The following is a 13110-nucleotide window of genomic DNA, read 5'->3' as shown; positions in this document are numbered from 1 at the left end:
TATCCACAATCAAAAGTTACTTTTCTGACTGATACACTTACACTAATAGATAAGGTCTTCACTGCTTGGAGTTCTATGATAAACTAACTTATTTTTCCAAAATCTATTTATTATCCCACTTTCGCTACTACTAGATCCTGAGTGGGCGTTTCCGGTTTCTAACTATAATTAAAGTTTTGACATATTTTTTGTATGTAGATTGGTTATAGGCTTAATAACTAATCAAGTTCATCTCAGTTCAAGGCATATATATATAGGTTGTCTAATAATATTGTTATGTCTGTGTAATTTACATGGTTCATATTGGGTATTTTAACTCAGTTCTGTATATATTGGTTATGTAGTACCATGCGTATATTTGTACAGTTTGTATTACTCGTTTGACTCTGTTTAGACTATACAGATTCAAAACTTACACATATACAATTTTTCTTTTATATATTTTTGTGTATAAATATTTTTGAAGGGATCGACTTATTTAGTCGACGTGTATTGTATATGGTTGGTGTCCCCCTGTCAATAGAGAAGACGTAAATTTTACCACTGGATATATAACCTTGAGTGGGAAAATTCTACATAAATTATGATATCTCTGTTATCAGATTAGAATAACATACTATTATATTGTTCCCGAGTTTACAGGGTAAACGGAAATGCAAGTAATTGTTATTGGAATAAACTTATATCTATTGATATCTGATATTTATAATTTATGTTCAATGTTTTTATAGATATGAATTCTGTATGTGTCCAGAATTATAGGTTTGTATTAATTAAATTTGCATTTTGTTATAATGGTAATCATTCCGCTGCTTATTTGTGCATAAGGAGATGACTGTGCACATATTTCTGGTCGCAGATTTTGCTTTAGCCGGCATTATAAGCGGAAACGTATTCGTTTAGTTAATTATCTTTTAGTCCATGAGTTTATTGTAAGACTTTATAATTACTCTTTTGTATTCTCTATGAAAGTGTCAAAATATTAGTCAATTGGTTTGAAACTCTTTGATTTTGAAAGGGTATTTAACTTGTCTGTATTTATATCAGATCTCCTTTCAACCATGTTTATTTTGAAAACTTGCAATTTATTAATACTGTGAGAGGATATGTGTGATGTTAGGACTGGTTGATGTGGAAAGTATTGTTTTAATTAATTCCACGAACCTTCAGTAAGATTTTATATTTTTATGTGATTTTAGTTGTAATTGTATCTTTAATTAGCAACTAAGGCAGGTTTTGATATGTTTTGGTATCTCTTAAAGTAGATCTAGGGGAATTTTATTATTTAAACTTTTAAATGTCCCTGTTTATCAGAAATTGCGTACAGCATATAATATCGCTTAAAGAAAGAAGAGCAAAAGTGTTCTCTTCTTATAGTATGAGCTATAATTTAGCTCATATGGTTTATAACTTAAATATTTTATGGCATTATTATTAATTGTGTTTGTTGATATAACAGTTCAAACTTACTTTGGTTAGAAATGTAATATACCTGTTATTTATTTGTCGACAAGATGCATTGGTATTTGGGTTATATTATAGTTCTGAATGAAGTTTCGCATGAAGTTTTAAAGTTTTTTTTTTTTTTTTTAAAAAAAACGTCTGAGTACAATATGCAAGAAAAACTTAATTTTGTTTTGACTGAAATTTTCTTTGAGGGTAGGCAATGGATTTTGCCTAATTACTGGATCTTTAGATAAAATCATTGATGGGTGAAATTGTGTATCACAATATATACTGTTGCTGTGTTCTCATAATAAAAGCATGAAAAGTATAGTTTTGTTCGTACAGACCTTAATCAATAGTTTTGGCTTTATCACTATTATATACAAATTAGATATACTTTTGTCGCAATACGGTTTTGGGCATATATTTCAGGCATTATTATAGGCTGATAGGTTAGGTATCCGAGATGTTTTCTTAGACCTAATGTTAACCACAAGGTTACTTAAGAATTATAATTCATAGGGTTTTTAGGCTAACAAAAATCTTAAGTTCAGGTGGTCCAATACTATTTTCGTTATCTTGCAAATGCAACGATAAGTGTGGTATCATATCACCAGGAACGATATAGTATTGCATGATCATGTAAGAATTAGATCAGGTGATAAAAGTGGTTTGTGAGTTCTGACAATGCAATTTATAATAAGACTATTGCATAAAAGCTAGAAGTGGTGCCAGCTTCATTTGACAGGTTATTTTACATGTCAATATGCTAGTTAAACTACCAAAATTGGTCCGGCTGCCAAAACTCTATTAATGTCCTCTAAGTTTCACCCTTGTGCTAGTATTGAGACAAAAGCTTTATTTAACCTGAGAATATGAGTGAGATCGAGTATGCTATTAGTTCGTTTACGCATACTATTGTGAATATGCTCATAAAAAGTCTTATTTCAGTATGGTCTGTAAGTCCAGATATCTCTTGAAAACTTCTATGTTCGCTTTCAATTTATACTGTGATAGGCGTGTAAACTTAGAACCAAGGAAAAGTCACAACATTTTTAAGCAAGTGAAATTTTCTTAAACTAGTTTTCTCTCTTTTATGTGCGTATTTCTCAGAATATTTAAAATGTATGCTCAACGATTCAGATTTCGGTCTTAGATAGTTCAATCAATTTAATGATATTCCCTAAGTATACTGGCTCCTGGGGTGGAGGAGTGTACTATCTAGGTCATGTCCTATATATATTTTAGTGTAAGATTTGCTTCACAAGTAATAATAGTCTTCAGGCAAAGTCCCAGTGTTATTTTGGCACTGTTGATTGTCCAGGACTTTTCTGTCTACTTGTGAATGTATGAAGATTTTAGAACTATGCCATAAAACATTAGCTATATTACTATTCAAGTTTTTTTTTTGTATATTGATTTGAAATATTAATGTGTGAGATTTTCAATCTTGACCATGTTTTTTTTTTTTGTATATTGATTTGAAATATTAATGTGTGAGATTTTCAATCTTGACCATACACCTTAGCCCAAACTTTACAACATCATCTATGTTTTCAACGAGTTTACTGTATTCAGGAATAGATGAGACTAGAAATGTTATTAGAATTAAGATGATAATCAGATTAAAATCACTCATGATATGTGAGTGCTCTGTTCGATAGCTGTATGATTTAAGGTGTATTTATCAGCTTGATAAGTTAATCAATGTGATTATTGATTTTGTGTTTCGGATTGGTATAAGAGTATTATTGGGTTGGTTACTAGTAACTAGAGTGATCTAATTAATAGCTGGTGTGTTTCGGGCTATGGCAAGTTGATCCAATTCGTCATCAGATTCGTCTATTTCTGGTAGCATAGGTAGTCCATATATGAATGATCCTGAGAAATCAAAATCAACGACTACCTCTCTGACAATAGATTGGTCGCTGGACTCTATGTAACCAGTGATAACTGTGTTGGTGATAGTGTGATTGGAGTTGTTGATTATTAGAGCTCTGCCACTGAGTTGTCCATCATCATTGATAATGAGTTGTGTTTGTCCAGGTAAGATCTTAATTCCTGCGTTTTTGTTTGAAATATGATCGTCGCTGAGGATCACTTGTGTTCCAGGTGCCAGGTTGAAAAAGTGGTTGATATTCATTACTATTACTTGGGTTTCTTTAGCTTTGATCTTTTTAACTACTCCTGTACAGAGCTGGAGCTCAAGTTCAGAACAGAAGATACTGCTCAGTGGTCCTTCAGGGTGAAGTATAGAATACAAACACGGTGCTAACCGGTACTTATCTGTGACAGGAGTCCATGTTAGCTGTAGACTTCTAATACCATTCAGTCCAATTATCATAGGTGCAACACCCTCATGGTCTTCAGCTACAATTGAGAAGAGAATTGGGTAATGACGGCTTGAAAATGATGTGGGACGAATCATGAGAGTTACTTCTCTGGATTCGGGGATCTTGTGATCTGCACATGTGACGGGCAGCTCGTGACTTTCTTCCAACTGATTTTTATCCTCATTCATTACTATGCCAAACAACTTGCTATAGTACCTGGCTGATATGATGTTTTTATCCGTTGCTGAGTCAAGTAAGGCTGTCATGCGTACGTCATAGTCATATTTACAATCTATTTCTTCTGGCATACAACCAGAGCAATGAAGGTACAATTTCCTTTCTTCCTCCTTTACTGGTGTAATGTTGTCTCCTACTTGATCGTTAGGCTCATTGGGAATTATTTCCGCTGTGGCAGCTTTGATTCCACTGAGGTTACAATCTTTAGATGATTCCTTAGCATTGGCTTTAGCCCAGTCTTCATATGTTTGCCTGAAGACACCACTAGGTTTCACCTTACCACTATGGTACAATTCCATCATGGCTGGCCGTCCAGGACATAGGTGTCGAGAATGGTATAACTCTTTACCATATGTCTTATAACAGTTTGTGCAGAAAGCTGATGTCAATACAGTTGGGTATAACCTTCCTGTATCGTCACATAATAATCTACATCCATCAGATATGTTGTGAGAATATTGTCCACATGCTACACAGTAGCGTCCAGGTGATAATCTATAAGAAGCCTGATAATCCCGCTTGGTATTCCTTTGAAACTGCCTGTCCCTGTTATCCCTGTGATAAGGTTTGGGATTGGGTGATTTTGTAGCCATTTCTCTAACGGTGGATTTTCTTCTATGATAATTTGAGATGGCCTCTATTTTGGCAATTTGTCTGTCTCTGTAGTTAGCTCTTCTCTCTTTAGATTTCGAAGTGTTGGTGTTGTGGGTTCTCTTGTGTTCTACACTCTTTGTACAGTTTGTGCAGAGATTCCTCCCAACTTCAAGTGAGCCACTCGTGTTAGGTCTACCAAGTTGTATTGTGTTCAGTTTCCGTGAGAGTAGAAGTTCTTCTGCTGGCTCTGCTACTTTTGTCCGCACACGGGAAACAGTTTTCCACGAGTCTGGTAAGTTAGCTTGAGTTGATAGTGAGGCCAGAGATATCGCATTCAATTCAGGGCTCATATTCCTCTCACCAATTTGTTCTGATTCTTCTAGATTGGATATTTGTATTTCCTCATAAGCATCAGAGTCTCTAGTGTCTGTATTAGCTGAAGGGGTTTTTATACCAGGTGTTGTCGAGCGTCCCCGACAAGGAGTGGTTTCCTTATCAGCTTCATCATCCTTCTGGCCTTGCTTGCGGGAAGATGACATGATAATGGTTGTAAAGTCTTAGAACTATTTGTAAGTTCTTAAAAATGCCTGTGAGATGTTGTACTATTTTTAAGATAAAAATAGCGAAAGTTCGAGAGGAATACAAATAATGGGTATAGTTTAAAACAGTCAAGAATCTGTTTAAACTAACAATTCTTTGCTTTAAAATGTGTTTAGCTATAGATGGGTGTGGTATCTGCTTCACCTATAGTTGTTTCTACGTCGTATATACTTGCGTGTGAGCTTTGATTGATATTCTAAAGTGTGCGCTAATGCACCCTTATCCTTAATTAAGCTCAACTGTAGAAACACTCCTACTTAACTTTTATATAGGTTTATTTATGGAGTCAATTTGAGCTAGTTAGCTATTCAAATTGGTTATCAAGTTAAGTAATGTTTGCAGCGGAGTCAATTTGGGTATGCTTATATACTATCGCAAATTAACTTTAGTTTGCTCAGGAGTCGACTTTCCTAGCAAATTATGGTTGTCGAGAAAAGAAACAGCAATTTATAATCCTTGTTGAATTCTTACTTCACTCTAAGGATATGTGTTTATAGCCTACGATCTACTTATTCCTGTAAGGCTATTATGAATATAACTTACTAAGGTTCACTCCCAAAGGATCGTCTATATTCTAATAATATTGCAACAATTTTGCCTGAATGTCAAAGATCTCGCCACCTCTTACTTATAGTTGTATTAGGGGTTTCCCTTCCAATCCTATAAAGTAATTTGCGCAATATTGGGGCTTCACTTATGACTTCAATTCTTATAACTGTAGTAAGATATACAATTTAGATATACCTATATTTATATATGTAAAGATTGTTTTCAAAATTATCTAACCGGATGTAATCTAATTATAATTAGTAGTAATACAATATTCAAGTGCAAGTTTACTCTGAGGAAGTGTGAGATCCTACACTAGGTGGCCAACCTATAATGTGGAGGTTGTCAATCAAACTTCAAAGGGGCCTATCAACTTTGAATTAAACGATACTTATACTTTTGAAAACTAATCTAACTGGTTTTAGTGCACTTCTTTCTAATTTATCTAGAGGTAATCTGTTAGGTTATAAAAACTCTGGGCTATATGTAGACACACTTTTATGTTACTTGGTTATAGTCTGTGTGCTAGTAAGCCTAAGTAAACATATGATTCTCGATATGTAAAAAAATTTATGATTCCGGATATTTAAAGACAGTAGGGTACTTTCCGTAGTACTTCTGCTACTTCTTTTAGAGACGTCCTACTCTCCCAAGGTAGGCTGCTGCAACCTCCTGCTGCGTTTGGTTTATAGAACTTTGTCTCTTAAAGTGTGCTATTCAGTACATATAGGGCCTATATTGTTGACTATACTTGTATATCACTAATGGTCACTATCACTAGTAATTAACTTGTCTTCACTTTCACTGCTGAATCCTGGTGGTACATGAAATAGAAATGTTAGCATTAACAAAGTAAGTAAAAATTTAGTTTTCATGTCCTACTTATTGTTGAGTGAACTGTCTATTGCATTTATGTATGTGTTTGTAGGGAGCATACAAAAAAAATTTTTATAAGTTAAGATTGAATTAAGAACTTTCTAAGTCAAAATAAAATAGAATTACTCTAAGTCCAAAGTTGGAAAAATTTTGACTAAGTCCAAAAAGTTTCTAATGAAATTATTCTAAGTACAAAGTCAATAAATTTTGGCTAAGGGGAAAATTTATGAAAATATCTTAAGTGCAAAATTAATAAGTTTTGACTAAGTCAAAAAAAAATTCTTTTTTTTTTTTTTTATGAAAATATACTAAGTACAAAATTAGTAAATTTTTTGACTAAGTCCAAAAAAAATTTTCAATGAAAATATGCTAAGTACAAAATTAGTGAATTTTGACTAAGTCCAAAAACTTTTTAATGAAATTATGCTAAGTACAAAATTAATAAATTTTGACTAAGTCCAAAACAGTTCATTCACAAAGCTACTTTTAGAGGTTGCCCTTAAGTCAAAAGAAATAGAATCACTCTAAGTCCACTATTGGAGTATTTTGACTAAGTGCAAATCTCGCTAGTTAAGGATTTTAAAGTCATAAAGTATTAGAGTGTTAGAATTATCCTTCACCAAAAGAAATAGAATCTCTCTAAGTCCATAATTGGAATATTTTGGCTAAGACAGAAACACTCTAAAACAAAATTTTCTCTTAAGTGTGGAAAATGAAATTTGTTAATCTAGCTGGAAAAATTGCAATTTTTTTACAAGTCCAAATTTTGGTAAATTTCCTACCAAGTTCCCAATTTCATAAAAATTACTATAAGTCCAGAGATTCAAAATTCTCTCTGTAACAAAAGAAATAGAACGGTGCTAAGTCCAAAAGTGGAATATTTTGCTCAGAGCATCAGGAAATCTTTGGAATTATTGCTGATTGCATACAGTAATTTGTTTACACTTATATCATTCCAACCGATCGATGTTGAGAATATCTCTGAGACTTTGAAATATTTTGTTTAACTCAAAATTTTGGAGGCAATAGTTATTTTGATACATCCGCATATTAATCAGAATTACATTAGGAATATAAGGCCTAGGCATGTATAAGTAAGTGCAAATCTCAGAAAATCGGTTCTAACGGTACCAAAGTATTAGTACAGTTTAACTTGAGTATAAATGCTACAAGTTTGTAATAATCTTTTGGCCCTTTACTACGACTCAAGAGTACTAACTGCTTTCGGCATATTGTTTCAGAAACATGGCTCCAAAGACAATATGTATCCCAACTAACAGCGTTTCCCGTGTTCTATAAGATTTGCTCCTAAGTTTTCATTTAATAAGACAGTTCAAAATGGTCCTTTACAAATAGTATTTTGATAGCTTATAAATGAAAAGTTACTCCATGCTTGATTCTTAATAAGTTCTGGTTTAAGTATCAAAGATTCAAGTATTTCAACACTTAGAGAATTTCCGAATAAGTAAAAATCATACTAAGTCCGAAGATTTATATATATACTCCACCACCTAGCACAACTCCTAGATTCCAAAATTCTGCCTAAGTCCAAAAATCAAAATTTTGCACATAGCTCAATCATAGATTATTCCAACCCAAGTGTTTTACTAAAGAGAGGCGGACATGGAGGTGCCGGTGTGCTGGTATTCTCTAGGGCCTCTAGAGTGTCAACCAGTGCGAGTGTCCTTATAGGGCGGCGACCAATGGCCACAAATATGCTAGCATTCTCTAGGGCCTCTAGAGTGTCAGCTAGTGCAACTGCTCGTACACGAGGCTCTCAATTGCATTTGTGTCGTGCCTTTCAGTCCCTATCTCTTCAAACGCCTCATAGTCCTAACCTTGCTCTCAAATAGTTTCACAGGTTTTGGAAAATCCGATTTTGCCATAACTACAATTATTCGATTTTGGTAAAAATACCTGCCTTAGGCGGTTCGGGTACGGTAAGGAAAAAAAAGAAAAAAAATTTATGAAGTAAAATTTTTCCAAGATACAACCGGTAAGTTGCACCATTGTGTGTGCGAATGGGGCGTTTGTCCAACTTTAGGTATGGAGACCGCTCTTCTATGAGTACTACTAAAAACCTACTTTTACTGCAATACACATAGACATTCTCATCGTCGGTTCGTTTGTTTAGAATGCTTAACCCTCTATTCCCACAAGTATAATACGAATTTGGTTGAGCCGGTGGAAGCTCAACAAAAGACCCACGCGAAGTATTATGTTGCTTTAACCTAAGAATAAATGGTTGGTTTTGATATTCGATCAGAATTATATAAGTACATTAAGTATTAAGGAAGGAAAATGTTTTTATAAAGTGTATTTATATTACAAGTGCATAAGTTAAGTATGGAAATATTTACAGGATAAGTGTTAAAATTATAAGTAGAGTAGGACAGAAATGTGCCCTAAGTCCTAAGCAGTGAATTGTGCTAAGTGTTAGAATTCTAACATAAGGCCTGAGCTCAATTCATGCTAAGTACTAAGGGGCCTAAATTTAAACTACAATGCATGCCAAACAACTAAGTCATTACCTTTTAAAGCCAGAAAGAGAAGTTGATGGTAGGGGAGTCAATAAATAACTCAATAAATTCAAGAGGTACATGCTATAACATTAGCTCTGGACCAGGATTTTAGTGTTTGTCTGTACAATTAAATGTCTGTGTGTTAATATGTGACGTAAATCAGGCATGGTTGTAGGCATACATATTTGTACTGATTGTTTATATGATTACATTAACAATAAACATAATATCTTTAATAAACATATACTATTAGCAAATCACATACAGATTACCATGAACAGGCTAGCGTTACCCATATATGGTGTCATATAGGTAAAGATAGGCCTATGAATGCATAAATTGATACAAATAATGCCTTGGGCCTAGCTAAAGTAATTGTGTCTTGCCCCTGAGTGCTACTAGATAATTGCAGGGCACGCGTCAATCAAATATTCATAATCTGCTCTATAAAGTGTTGACTTTATATCAAGCATAGATAGATAGTTGTGGATGCGAAGCATTTCTGTAAAAGTCTCATATGTACGTTCAAAGAATTTGAAAATTGAGGATCGCATCTCCACCGAGATCCTTTGATACACCCAGACAGACAAAGAGAGATCCTGCTACTTTTACATAAGGATACTGTTCTTTGCTAAATGAGACAATATAACATCAATGTCATATACAGTGATTTATTTACAAGACCTCATAAAAATTGTAATTTAAAAATTTAGTTTAAATTATACAATTTTAATCCAGCTTTTTATCCAGCGAATATTAATCGGTTGCGAAAAATCTTGTATAACATGTATAACATCCTATTACATACAATTTTCCACGAATATTAAATTCAAAATCATAAAATTATTTACAGTTTTTAGTCTAATAATTTTTCATTTTAATATCCGCGGAAAGCGATGCGATAAATTACTATTACAATCCTTATTTTATCTTGTTATTGCTGCGCTTATAATGGAAATAATGATATATAAGTCGCATGAATGAAATAAAAATAAATTTTATTCTCAAGAAAATGACGTGTTTTATATAAAACTATTATTATACCAACGTATCTATCTATAATAAAAAAAATGTATTGATTTGCAAATAGATAATTTTGGAATTTTTCATTAGAAGAAAGATTCGTACTTTTAAAAACTAAGCAAATCTATATTTGGGGTCTGTCCGTCAGGCCGACTGTCCGTAACTGATACCTATTATCGTTAATTTTGTTAGAATAGTCCTATTGATTTCCATGATGATTCCCGTAAATATGTTTTAAAAAGCCTGGCAACTTTATAACATTAACGTTTACATAATTTACGTTTATTTTGCCGTATAAATTGAATAGCAGGAGAAATTCACGTTTCTCCCATACCATTCCTAAAGGACATACGGACATTTTTAACTAAAAAATACCTTCGCACCTAATAATGCTAATCCTATTAAATATCGTAGACATTTCGCTAGATACTGAATTATCCATTTTAAGGAAGCTTCGCATATGTCCCGGGATGATTTTAGGCTATTTTGTTTTAAGAGATTATATAGCAATTGTGTTCTAAAATAAAAAAATCGTCCTAAACATATTCCCTATATGTATAAAAACTACAAACTATATAGAACAAAAGAATAGTTATTTCTCGCATCGTATTATAAACGGCTATCCGCGGATATAGAATGTACATTTATAAGATTAAAACTAGTTTTTTTAGCCCCGAGGTGCCGAAGGCACCAGATAAAAAAACTGGTTTTAATCTTATGATTGTACATTTTTATATTAGTAGAAAGCTGGATATAATACAATGCTAGACATAGTTTTTTTCGTATGAATGAGAACCAGTTCCTATCCACTGGATTCGAATGAATACGAGAAAATAAATACTGACATTCTTTCTTATATTTGCATTATTGTCAATAAATCACAAAATTTGATATTGCTACGCTGGTAAATGTCTACTAGATAAATAATTTAAGGTATATATCCTAAACTTTATCAATTTGAAAAAATAATGTTATTTTACATCTTTAAATTAGTCGGTAGAAAACATCTGTATTATAAAGTAGCTACGCTATTGAAAATAACTGTCAACGAATAAAAAAAACACTACACTACAAATCTTACAGCACTAGTGAGCACAAATCTCAACGACCGTATGTTGATTACTAATGTCTTTTGGCCCAATAGAAACCTTTTTCTCTCCCTTTTTCACACATTCTCTCTCTCTTCCTCTACTTATTGTAGATTCTCTCAAATTTCTCCGATGGCCGTGTTAAAGGCCCATCGGAGTCACACACACACACACACATACACAAACACATACACACACTCACATACAAACACAAGAAATACGCTCCGAAAAACGGATTCTATAGTGGTAATGTGTTTCACTGTGTCTAAAATCACACATGCAATCTTAATTGCAGTGTTCGTCAAATGTTTAAAGGGCTGTAGAGATTTATTTTTGAGGGAAAATTTTTAAAATATACAGTGTGTTTTTTTTATGAGAACTTTTTTGAAAGCAATTTTACCCCACTTATAGTTATCAGAATTTAATGATTAATGGCTTATTTTCTTTGTTTTTTAAGGCAAAATCTAAATTTCAAAACTTAGGTGTCAACATATAAAAATGGTTTTAGATTTTCTGTAGTCGACTTTGGGGGGCCAGTACTCCCTCCCTGGTGGAGATAAGACCTTCAAACTTTAATATGTTCTAGTACATGTCCCTAATAGTATCTGTATACATTTTTAGCTTTATATCTCAACTTTGAAGTGTTTAGCAGCCATTCTTGCAAAAGGTTGATTATTTGAGCATAAGAAAAATGCGCTAAAACCATTTTTAGATGTTGACACCTAAGTTTTGAATTTTAGATTTTACTGTACTCTTTAAATAAAAAAACTGAAATTTTTTTTGTTGTTCTATTAATTGCCTTAAAAAACGAAGAAAATAAGCCATTAATCATAAAATTCTGATAACTATAAGTGGGGTAAAATTGCTTTAAAAAAAGTTCTCATAAAAAAAACACACTGTATAAGTGGTTGTTTCCCTAATAATGGCTCGCGAGCACAGAAACCCTCACTCAAATTTTTTAAATACATTGAAAATTAGTAGGATGGGGATTCTGTGATCAACTTTTTTAGGAAATCATCCTTGCAAGGGCTAAAATGAAACATAATAATTCCATATTGGTATTACTTTTATTTCTGTTTCAGGTGTGAACCATCTACAATGTAAGTCCTTAGGAATAATCTGATATAAACTTTTCCGTTTGTATTTACAAATACAACTCATGCCTTCTTATGGGGGATTCTTAAAAAGCGTGGCTTTTCTACATGTACGTCTGTGGCTGTGATCGTTAATCATTAAAAGCATTTTAGAATAGTTTTACCGAATTTAAGTTTGTTGCAGATCAGAGGTGGATTCTTTACAAAAATTTGGGTCGCTGCATCGATAGCGAGGCTAAATTGTTTTTGTGAAAAATACTCCAAAATCACATAAAAAATCTTTTGCCTCACCAGCGACCCTATTTAAAAAAAAGAATCCACCTCAGATAAGAATAATATATGCGAGTATTAAACAATCCACTCTAAAGAAACCTTTAAAAAATAATTATTAATGTCATTTGTAGAAAGACAATCAGAACGACAGATAAAGTAAATTGAATGATCATATAGTATAAGAAATCTTAAGAAAAAACTGCTGAGAAAACCAAAAATCCTCCATAGTGTTACGGACTAACTGACGGACTGGTTGACCAACAGACAGACAAAGTAAATTCTAGAGTAGCTTCGCATATAAATTATGAGAGGACTAATAGGCTAATGAACACATTCGGGCGCGTCGCTAGTATCATATTACATTAAAACTTAGTTTTCCTTGATTTACTATATTATAAACTTAAATTTTCTATTTTATGAATAGAAATTTAATACTTCAATATAATTTGAATAGCAACATGAAATAAAAAATTTA

The sequence above is a fragment of the Acartia tonsa genome, chromosome 11, assembly GCF_053477335.1.
Source record: "Acartia tonsa isolate MP-2025a chromosome 11, ASM5347733v1, whole genome shotgun sequence".
Lineage (NCBI taxonomy): Eukaryota > Metazoa > Arthropoda > Copepoda > Calanoida > Acartiidae > Acartia > Acartia tonsa.
Note: the sequence above shows the minus strand (reverse complement) of the source record.